Here is a 12,207-nt window from a genome sequence, read left to right as displayed (position 1 = left end):
AGGCCTAAAGCGAACCGCCTGAGGTGAGGCAGGCCCTTAGAAGGGAAAGACCCAGCTCCCAGAAGGGACGGGAGGGCTGTGCTCAGTCAGAGAGCCCGACTGTGCACTGGCTGGCTTGCCAGGAGGCTGTTGGTGGCTGTTCATCATGTAAATGTTCATGCTTTTGATCTTCAGGGGCCAGATGCTTTTCCCTAACGCAGCCTTACAAGTTCTTTGCATTTTATGAAAACGAAAGAGCGCTCTGACTATCAGTGCAGCGACTCCGCTGATGAGTCAGAGGATTTACTGTTCAGCTGCCTAACAGAGTGCGTGCCTTTCAGATGTTTCCAGTACGTTTTGGCCTGAATAGCCTTCCTGAGTAATTGTTTACGTTTGAATTACAGGAACATGCTCTAGCATCCAAAAAGTAATAGAGGGTGGCAGAGCTGCTGGGAATTGATGCAGCGTGTGCGGTCACTTCAGTGTATTTTCTTTCTTCTTAGAAGGATCTTTTAGTTATGCTAGCATTTAGGAAGTCTAGTGCTTGTGAAAGTTAGCGAGCATGGAAATGCTGGAAACTGGACTGAAATATGCAGCACAGACTGCAACAGCTTTGTGATCATGTACTTTGATTTCACAGTAGAGCTAGGTGTTAAAGCTGGGTGTTTCTCATCTCTTACCCTTTTATGAGTTGGTATTTATTATTTTTCTGACGTGGACAGTTTGCATTAGGAACTGGATGGGTGAATTTACTTTGAAGGAAAAGTCACTAAGTGTTTAGAATATAGTTTCATCTGTTAAGACCCTTGTTTGTTATTTGGAGAGGTTGGACATCGTACCTTCGCTGTGAGAAGTTCTGTTTAATAGAATTGAGTCATCTGGTTTCTTGCATATTGGGAACTGTCCTCTTGGTACAGTAATACTGTGATAATTTATTTTTTAATTTGGGGAGGGGTTGGACAGCTATTTGTATTACCAAAAAATTGCACCCCATTTCCAATCTCAGGGTAATAGTTTTCTTAGATACCTCACCACTACATAATGGTAAGGGATGTTGCATGATTCTGTATAGGAGATACTAAATTAATATTATTTTTAAGGAGAAATTAATTAATCTTCCTTTACTCTAGACTTTTGCTGTCTAGACACATATGTTTGAACTGATTGCCTTACTCTCCTTTTATAGTGAAAGAACAGAAATGGTCATTTTTAGGATGTGATTCACCTGTGCTATTTCAGGGTACGCAGTCAGGGATGAGCTCAAATATGTTGTAACAGTGGTGTTTCTCCCCTGTGGTGGCAAAGGGAGCTTTAGCTGGTCCTGGCTTTCAGCAGATGCTCTCGTAATCATTGTTCTGTGTACAGTCTGTGACCTGTATGGATTTTGTTCTATACAAGGTGATCTTTTGTGTATCATTAGAAGAGCTAGCTTCTCATCTAATAATATCCATAAGACATACTGGGCATGCTGTACTTTGCTTGCAAGTACAATAAGACTAATACTTTTTTTTATACTGTTTTATTACTTTTCTGTATTTCACATTTGTATACTCACTCAGCAACTGCAGGCTTACAGATGGGCTCAGTCTGCCATGCCTGACTGTACCCCTGAAGTTGCTTCAGCACATTGGGATTCCAGTGCAGGGTTGCCTTGAAAATAGCAAACTGTAGAAACTGCAGAAGAAATGTAAGAGAAAATATCACACGTGGCTGCAAGAAGCACTCATATCAATCAAAAACGTGAAGAAATTAAGCTTGTATGGTGCTTTCTGATTTTTAGTGTTGTTTTTTGCTTAATAACAGCTGATTGTAGGTGAGATAAATCTGTGTTGTGCCTGGGATGTTGCTGTTGATCTGTTCCAATTAACCTGTTAGGTTCTCCTCTGGTAAACAGTATCTTTTAAAATAGGGCTGCCCAGCTGGTGGCCTGTAGGCTGGGCCATCACAATCTCCCTGATTCCTGTCTACGTAGAGCTGAAGATCTCATCGTGCTTTTACAAGTCTGAAAGACGCTATAATTGGATCAAAGAAATGGCCTGATAATGCTGTTTAGATTGTATTGCAAAGTTTAGATATTGTTTAGTTTTGTTTATTTATTTAAATCTGTGTCTGGTGTGGCTCTCCATGTGTTTCTGTGTAGAAGCTAATAGCAGTACATCCAGAAATGACACACTGGCAGGCCTCTAACTGTGCCCCAGTAAGGGCTGGTGAAGAGAATACATGGTCCGAGAATAACCAAAGTGTTTGGTTTGGCTTCAATAATCTGCATATCTAAATGATGATCCTATAAAACGGGAAGAATGATGATAAGAAAATGTCTTCTGTGCATGAATGCACAAGGGAAAAAATTGTTTGCTTTTGATCTGTTGTTCTCCTAGCTAGACTGACAGCTGGCCGAGTTACTGGATGTGCTGCGTTGCCACTCTTCATTTCCTTCATCTGCAACATATAGGCTTGTTTATGCAGGAACATTTTTTATTTTTTTTCAAAAACAGTGGACATCTGCATTTCTCATCCATAGAGGGGATAGTTGATTGTTACATCCCAAAGGCTATAAATGTGCTATAGTCCCACAGCATACTTGTTTAAACCTTGATTTAGTTGCTGATGATCAAGTAAGTCATCCATAGCGTTCACATAAGACACTGAGTAACTGAAGGAACACGTCTGTGTCCCATAGTCTGAAACTAGGGAAGAATTCAAGTTGTGATATTCATCTGGTGGAACCAATAACCACTGTACTGTGCCGCATATCCACCTTTACCCACCAGCTGGTTGCAAGAGTGTGCGTCAGTGTTGACACACCTACTTCTTCCAGGGACCTGCAGCACCCTGGGGGTGAAGCTACCAAGGACCTACTGTTAGTTTTGTCTGAGATGTGATCCTTATCTTTTGGTCTAATGACTTCCTCTGAGGACGAAAGTAGAACTTAGCCTGTAATCAAACCTGGATTTACATGCTAGTCATTGTTTCAGACACCCCTCTGCAATGCAGCACATGGGTAAGGTTACAGGGCTCGGTGGATGTAGTGAAGATGGCCAAAACTCAGAAACCTGGATCTTTTCCTGGCTCAGATAGAAACCTCAGTGACTTCAGGGGGAGGGGGTGGCAAAGCGTCCATTCTCTCTTCTACGCTTTATTTAAAAGTATTAGCTCCATGCTATTGGCTTAATATAGCTCAGTTTTTATCATAGAACAATCACAGCGGTTAATTCTTCCTTAAAATGTCTTTGGGTATTGTCAGCCACGAACACAGGAAATAATCCTTCATTAGGCTGAGTTATCTAGACACAGTGCAGGCTAGCTGGACTAGTGCTTAAATAATGTTGTATTGACAAGGACTTCCTGTTTTGTACGGGAAAGTTTAGGCACCAGAGGTTAAACCACAGTAGCAGATTCAAATTTCATATCAACGGCTGTAAGCAGCTGATGTAAAACTCCCTATCCAACAAAAAAAAAAGCACACCAGTTTTTGGCCTTTGGCAAGAGATTCCCTTAAGAAAGGCATCCAGTATGCTAGCTTTTTACATGCCATGAAATATTTTCTACCTATTTGGTTAAAGGTAATCAGTGCCACTGTTAAAGTTTAGCTTTGAATTAGCCAGTACTGTCTGTGTGTGTGCAGCTTGAGATTTGTAAAGACAGGTAAATTTTGATGAATTAGACATTGTAATATTTACACATCCTTGCATGTTTTCTTTTCTCTTTTGATCTCTTGTAGAAAATCTGACTTGCTTGTGAAAATATCACAACTGTTGTCCCAGCCTAGCCTTACTGTGGTACAAAGATGACATGTTTAGGTGGATCTGAGCTCTGACTGTGCGATGCCGAGTGCTGTGTGAGCTAGCCAAGAGGCACAAATCAGTCTGGCTTTTGACAAAAAATGTGTTTTTACCTACTCAAAGACGAGAAAGTAACACTTTGTTAGTGAGAAGATTATGCCAGATGTAATTGCCCAGTTCCAATTCCTTTGTCACTTGGTTGGGCAGCATCTCCCGTTGTCGAATTCCTGCTCTCAGAGAAATGGTGTGGTGGTTCCTGTGAGCCATGTTAGAAGCCACGTCCAAGAAAGTGAAGGCAGAGTTGAGGATGACAGAGTTTAGAAAGTCTGACTGATTTTTCCTAGAGGCAATGTACTTTACATGACTCCATGTATTACTTCACCTGTCATTATCATTGGAAATTTGAGTGCTGATGTTGTTCTCCAATGGGTAGCATAGCATTTCCACTGCATAAATCAAATATGGGACATAATCTTTAGCAGTTGCTGATTCTATGCAGCAGTAACAAGCCAGAGATGTTCCATATCCCAAGACGTGTGTGGCACTTGGGACTTGAAAATGAGAAGGAAAAATTCAGATAGTTTCCTCAAGAAGACTTGTGTTAGCAAGCAGTCCAGGAGTAACGCTCTCAATCGTGTCTAGCTCTTTGAGTTGTATGTGTTGTGGTGCAGGTAACTCTAATTTCTGAAGAATTTCTCAACTCTTTGGAAGAGGATTAGTTTTCAAATTGTCACACCCAGGGCAATTTTACATTAGGTGAAGCTCTGAAATTTGTAGAAGTTTTCATAAATCTGGAAATGCTGGAAGAAAAATAACTCTGCTAGAAACACTGGAAAGGTCCAATTTGTGTTGTGTTTTTTTTCCAGAACATGTTTTCCAAGGATATTTTTTTTGTACTGTATCTGGTAAATGAAGCTTTTAGTTTTTCTTTGCATAGAAATTAGGAACAAGTCAATGCTTAGTTGACTTTGTCATAGACGCAGTCATGGTAGATGGATGCCAGTGTTTCTGAAGTACAAATCTGAGAACCTCAAACACGGAGTCTTTCAAATCATGTTTTCCATTATTTTATATTGCTGCCTACTGGCTGGGATTTTGATAGCTAAACAAGAACATTCTATTAAGAATTTAGAGGTAAAGCTGTTGTGACTGCAGTAAGCTGTATAAGCTCTCAGTGTAATGGTCTTTTGGTACCATTTGCCTCCATAGCTAGACCTACAAACTCGTTGCATTGAGCTGACCTTAGATTATATTTTGACAGGCGGGCAAGAGGCACTTCCACTTCTTGCTCTCCCGTTCTGTCATTTCAGATGGGCAGTGGGTGATTCCATAAGTATGTCTTCATTTCTCTGTGTGTTCTGGAAATGGTTCTGGGATTCTGGGACACTGAAAAACTGCTGTAACACTTGAGCAGTCACAGGAAAATACTCCATTCAGCTGTGAGTCCCTTCTGCCTAAGTCTAACTGTTGCTTAGCACTTTCTGTTCTACAAAATTGTTGGGTGGGGGGCTGCAGTCCCTCTGTGGCCCCAGGGTCGCAGCATGCCCAGGGCCTTCCTGTGTGTCCTGTCCCAAGGCAGTAGAGCTGCTTGTGCTGCACTTATGTCCGGGAAAGGGCTCGTTTCTCTTCTGCTTGTGCCAGGAGCGCAGCTATCCCTAGAGAGAGAGAGAGAGAGAGAGAGAGAAGTTATTTAATTTTTTTTTTTGTTCTTTAAGTATTTCTCAAAAGTATTTATTCGGTCACTGGGAGAGCAAAATGATTTCTTGTTTTAGTAACTTCAGGCAGAAATCAATCATGCCAGCTTATATTCCACATCGTTTGTTTATCAAGACTGTATCTGTATTTTTTTTCTTACAGTTTCTTGGAAATCATCATCTCCCCAACTTCATGTAGTTTGATGGGAAGAGAAAATATATTCCTTAGTGGTTCTGAGTGTAAACCCAGTGCATAAGCAAAATTATCATATCTAGACATCTAATTCCATACATATCCATGGGTATCGCTGGTATCCAGGCAATCTGTTTTTGTTTTCTTGGCTCTTGCATTATTTATATGCTGCAGAGTCTTCTGGACAGAAAATTCCATGTGGCTAGATAGCAACCCGCTTGGGATAAATCACCCCAGTTTTCTACTTCTATTTTAAAGCTTAGGATTGTCCACATGTTTTTCTGTTGCTGCTTAGTTCAAATTTATCCATTCCCCAGATCCTTGTGATCCCCCTTAAGGTACTTACCCGGTGCAAGAAGATCCCCCCTGTAGCCTTCTCATCTTCAAATACACACGCTTAAGCGCCTCATCCTGTCATCTTAGCAAAGGCCCGCCATACTTTCGGTCAGACCCGTATCTCGGGGATTTTCTCTAGAATGTGTATGTTGCTTATGAAGATAAGATGTGCCAAGCTCCAGTTTATGCCCCAAAATGGATATTTATAATGGCATGGTATTTTTTTATGTTTAGAAAGGAACCATTGCAAAGTAATGGAAATGCTCTGCCTACGAAAGGATGGTGCACTGAGCCTGCTTCTGGTGAGCGTGGTGGCAGCAAGTTTCGCTTGCACGGCTGTCAGGGACGAAGGAGAAGTCTTGCAAAATGGCAGTCAGCTGAAATAGTGACTGCTGTAGCACAGGAGGTAAGACCAGCTAGCTTCTCAGCAGAGGATGAGTTACTTTGTGGAAGATAGCAGCCTAGAAACATGTAAATACCTGGCTGGGCCCCAAAAATATGTTTTACAGTGTGAGGATGGTAGAGACAAGATAGGCTTTTTGCAAAACTCTAGCAGTGGACATTTCTCATACTGTGTCTTTCTGCTTTGGTGCAGAAATTATGGGTATTGAAACATTTTCTTATGCTATTTGTTGCATGATGTTTGAATCATTTCACTATTCATGTCTGCCAAGAAGTGAAACTTGGAAGTCTGTTTCCTGTAGTCAACTCTGGGTAAAATGCACTGAAAAATACATGGACAAATGGTAGTGGATTTTGTAAAGGTGTAGTTGTATAGCAGGCCAGAAAACAACAAAAAAAAATTAACCCAGCCTTATGCCGTTCATTACTGAGAGAATTCTCTGAGGATCAGAGATTTATCTGGGGATTAAGTAGTAAGAGCAAAGGGACTTAGAGGTAGGAATGGACAAACCTATGTTGTCTGTTAGAGAATACAAGGGTTGAGCCGAATACATGAGAGATCTGCACATGGCATTTATCTGTTGTGCCATTTCCAGTCATTTTCAGTATCGTGAGGCTATTCCTCAGCATAATGTTTGGTTAGAAAGCATATATTTTAAAATAAGTCAAGTAATATTTTGGATTTTTGTCCTTTGTTTCTTGATGCTTTACTTTAGAATGTTTTTTTCCTTTGAAGTAGGGAAGAATTAGTAGTACTCTGCAGTGTCTTGTCTCCTTTGATCCTTACGTGTTGATCCTGCACTTACCTGCCGTTATAGCTAGATGTCAGCCTCAGATATGAACGAGAGGCTTGTCATTCACAATCAGGTTTATTTTTCATCCTCAACCCCAGAACCTTGAGGATGCTGAGGTGGGATGCATCAGGAGGAACAGATCTGCTGCCAGAAGACAACCCTTCAAATGGGAATGGTGACTGAAAGGACGTTTTTTGTCCCAAAGAATGGATGGTCACCTTTCCTGGCTGACTACCTCTTCCACTGCAGTGTTCCCAGCTCTTAGTTGTCTTTTGGAATCTGCTGGTAGGTTAGAATCTCAGTTAATGGTTTATATAAAACCTTGTTACTGTAGTTTTGAGAGACAGGCCTGAAATCACACCTCTTACACTTCATTCCCTTCAATAACTGGGATCTGCCCCCTTCCAAGAGCCCGGCCTAATGGTTTAATTATTAAAGTTAACAGAGCCACTGGTAAGCGTTTGCTTTTCAGACTCTGAGAAGTAGCTGCACTCGTAGTGAAGTTTGCTTTTCTGATGACTTCCCTTCCTCAGAGCCTGGTGAGCCTATTATTTCGTAGATAATCCGCCCTGCCCCTAAAGCTCTGCGCAGAGCCCTTTCTCTGAATGCCTTCTGTCAGTGATGAAGCCTCGGTGGGTGCCAAAGCCTCACCACCAGCTCGGCACAGGCTGAAGGATGGCACGCTGAGGCAAGGGCAGCTTCAGAGCTGCGACGAAGACAACAGCTTGTATTCTGGAAAATTGGTGATTCAGCCATTCCAGTAACTTGTCACAGGGACCCGACAGCCTCGTAAGGCAGCAGATTTGGGGATGTACCAGCTAACGGAGGGTTGTGACTCAGGGGATGACTTATGCTGGGAACAGCCGAGGGTCGTGGCCTCAGGCATGACTTGCTCTGGGGTGGCTGCCCACCCCGCAGGGGCTGCTGAGGTGGGGCAGCAGCCGCCAAACCTCTGCAGTTTATAGCAGGGGGCTCAGTTCAGAGTAGCAGTGGCTTTGCTTTGCCTGAAAGTGGCTTGCTGTGACCTGCAGCAAATCGGGGCCTGTTTCCTGGGCATCCTGAGTCATGTGCATCAGGGTCACAGCACACAGCTGGTCCTGCTGACCTTGTCGGCCCTTCCAGTGTGTCAGCCCTGCCTGTGAGTCAGCGTCACGAGGTGAGACAGACATGCAGTTTGGTGGGAGATTTGCTTGTTAAAGACTTCAATAGGAAAATTAGAAGTTACAGACTGTAAGGATTGTAGATCTGTTATTACAGGCAAGAAAGTAAAAAAGCCCCTGTCTTTACCAGATCTGTGCTAGGAATCAAGCCTGTTTAATGTCCATGTTGCTGCAAATTTACTGAGCTGCTACCGACGTTTCAATGTGAGGGGTTACCTCAGGGCTTACCCTGGTCCCTGTCTGTAACACACCTCAGTTTAGCTGATTAATCATTTTGCCTAATCTTGTCTTTCCAGGAGTGGCAGAAATTGAGAGACTACTTTGCTGCAGGTCACTTCGTTTCTTCCCTTGCTAGATTTGCAGGGTGGATCCGGTGATATAACCTAAACTTGGAAAGGAAATGTTCTGAATGATATGTTCTCAACTTGACTCATCACTGAGCTGGCTTGCAGCTCTAGAGCTGCCTTTTATCCTCCTCTGAATAAATTACTTGAGTTGTAGTGCCATCTTCCAAATTGTAAGCAACACCACAATACAAACCCCAACATGAGAGGTACTTGTCTGATGAGCTGGAAATGTTAGCTCTTAGTTTGCCTGTGACATTGCCTGCGCCTTTCATTGCGCCGTCGCTTCCTTCGTTCCTGTTAATTTCAGCTGCTTGTCTAGTCACAGATTATTTCCATTTCTGTTCTTGTAGCCTGCCAAACTCAGGGCGAGGAAAAGCAGCAGGTGTAAACTCATAGCTGTCAGCAGAACAAACTCAAGGGCGGTATTTTGAATGCTTAGGTGACTTGCTGGAGGAACAGGAATATTTTATTGTGGTTATCTTTGCTTTGGGAGGGATGCTTTTCTTTTTTCTTTTTTTCTTTGCTAAGAAGGCAGTTACATTTCTGCCTGGGTGACAAAGATTTGGGTTCTGTGGCTTACTTAATAAAATCCCCAAACAATTTGGGTTGGAAGAGACCTTTGGAGGCCATCTGGGAGTGGGAGTGTGCGTGGGAGCATATGGTGGGATGCCAGGGACGTGCCCAGGAGTGGTGCAGCCTTCCAAGGCCTGCTCTCAGCAGGCGGCGGTGACACAGAGACACAATCTGGCCGTGGTGGTGATGCCTCCTCCCCTGCCACCAGGACCTCAGCGCTGCTCGAGGGTGGCAGCAGCTAGACCTCTGTCGTCCCTGCAGTGGAGGAACGTCAGTAGAGCTCAGCCCTTTTACTGCAGGCACGAAGACTGGTAGACTTCTCTCACCCCATCACTCAGTAGCTGCTGTAGCTTGCTGAGGATGTCTCTGAGAAGAAGGATCACGTGGCAGGTATTGAGTCAGGCTCATGAAGGATTTCCAGAGACTGAGCTAAAAGAAGTAATGGAAGCACAAAGGCCTTGGTTTAGGTTTTCTGTACACCCTCATTCGAATCTGGGAATTACTAGCCAAAGATTTTTTTTCTGTTATACCTATGTATTAAAATATGTTTTCCCAAGGGAAATACGTTGTCCCTAGATCTTGAGAGCGTCCAGCCTAATGCTGACTGTGAGATGAGCTAGAATGCTGGCATTCTCTGTTTTTCTTAAAGAAGTAAGTAGACTTTGCATGTCAATGCCTTTACCGCTATCAGTCACATCTCTTGCGTATCTTCATAGCTGCTATTTTGTAGCTGGCACCAGTTTTGGATTAGGGGTAATGCAAGTACAGACAGTAGAAGTAAAAAGAACCATTGGGTTCTCTCAGAAATAACAGTATCAAGTAGCCAAGCCCAGCATAATGTAAAAAACAGTCACTTCTCTCCCACTCAGTGCCTGCTTATTGGAAATAGTGAATGCAGATAATTAACTTAATGCTTAGGATTATTAACAGTATGTAATAGGGAAGGATTTCACATTAACAGATGACTATATTTCATTTTCAGTGAAAATGCTAACCTTTCTGGTAATGTTGCCACTGATTAACATTTGCTGTGATGCTGTGTAATTGAAGTAGGACAGTAAATAAGCTCTCCTGTTCTGCATCAGTTCACAAATACCGGGCAGGTCCTTGATTGTATATCTAATAGCAGAAGTGAAGTCAGGTGAAGATGAGGGCAATACCTGGATAACAGAAGGGTGAAGGAAATGCACAGAAGTAGGAGGTTTGACAATGTCATTCTTGCTTCTGAGTCACTGGTGAGCTAAAAATCTGGACAGAGTGTGAGGGGGTGTATCGACAGGGCGAGCTAATTGCTGTCACAGCAGTTGCCTCTAATCTTATTTTCATGTATTTATAGTGTGTAAGATAACATTTTCTCTCAAGTGAGCCCTCTTGCAGGTCCCTTGGCACAAAGGGGCCATTTCATATCAGCATCTTATGAAGCAATACTCTGACTACTCAAAAGGGATCATAATTGCTGCCTTGCCAGGTTTTACTGGGTACATATTCAGGTTGAATTCAAGAGCTCTAATGGCCTTGATTACGGACCAATAATGAGGTTTGGTGCCATGCTCAAACCCTGAGTGGGAAGAATGGAGAGCAAAGAGGGAGCTGAAATAGGGGACCTTTGGGACAGCTTCCAGCTTTGACTTGTGATCTTTCTTTGTGTGCTCCCAGGCTTTACCCTGTCCATGACTCAATTACTTATTTCACACAAGTGTGAAAGATTGTTCTGATGTGGCTGGTTCTTTGTTTCTGAGGGCTGTTTTCAGCCAGTGTCCTTAGCAATTGAATTTGCTTCCACCTTGTTGTATTCAAAGATGCCTTTTATTTGTCATAATTATCTGCTCCTAGCACAGCTCTGCCACAGAGAAGGATTTGTGTATGTGCATCTACACGCTTTTGAAACCACTGCCCTTCGTGTTCTGATTCCAGGTGGTAAACTGTAAGAGGGAAAGGAGGATAAACATTTTGTGGTTTTGAATCAGGGGAACAGAATTAAGTTTTTCAAGTTTCAAACAGCATTAGAGTTCTCCCACCCTCCTGTTTATGGGGCTGGGAATCAAAATATTGAGAGTGAAAGGAAAGATAAACAGTACCTGCCTTTATTTCTTCCTTCCTTCAACATTATCTCCATAACTCTCTTTCCATTGTTTTTCTGATTTGTTTGGGACTTAGTAGTGCTGTAAGCATGAAATCAAAACAGATGCTCACATCAAAAGAGAAAGCTGTTATTTTCTATTGCTTTATATATTTTTATATATTATCTATTTGTTATACACTATTTTTTTATACCCATTGTTAGCTTGCATACACATCATAAAGGCTTTTTGTAATGGATTTCTTTTCCATTTGTAAAACTTGGCTCCCTATCTACACTGTAGCCTGCTCTCCTGTTCGTGACATTATTCAGCTTTGGAAATAATTGTGACTGTCTAGTTTAACTGCTGCTTCATCAGTTCGTAGGTCCTTAGGTCAAAGAACCTTTGTCTGTAAATTAACCTAGAAAACCGATGTTAGGTGTACCCTTTGGGGAAAAAAAAATCAATTGTGGTGCTCTGCATTTTTTAGTTTTATCTGTTTATGGAGCCCAAAACTTGAACAATTGAAACTTCTTTGTGTTTCTTAACTCAAAGTGAGGCTGATAGAAGATGCCATGTGTGATAGCATCTATTCCTTAGCAGGAAAATAGCTGTCATCTCCACCCTGCAGTACCAACTCTCTCTTCCTTTGGACTTGCCCACGTATTATTAATGAAGGCCTCTCCACAACCCTTTAACAGAGGAGTCTGGCTTTAGGTATGGCAAGACATGTATTTTGAGTTACACAAATGCAGATCAGCATTAACTGCAATAGTGGAAATTAGTTCCAGGTTTAAATGAAGTCTCTGCTAGCCTCTCAGTACCCGAGGACCTCCTGTTAAAATAGCCATCGCATTTCCTTGGACAGCATGAAGCTATTATTATCT

The sequence above is a fragment of the Cygnus atratus genome, chromosome 5 (genome assembly GCF_013377495.2).
Source record: "Cygnus atratus isolate AKBS03 ecotype Queensland, Australia chromosome 5, CAtr_DNAZoo_HiC_assembly, whole genome shotgun sequence".
In the NCBI taxonomy this organism is placed as follows: domain Eukaryota; kingdom Metazoa; phylum Chordata; class Aves; order Anseriformes; family Anatidae; genus Cygnus; species Cygnus atratus.
This window is presented reverse-complemented; position numbering follows the sequence as displayed.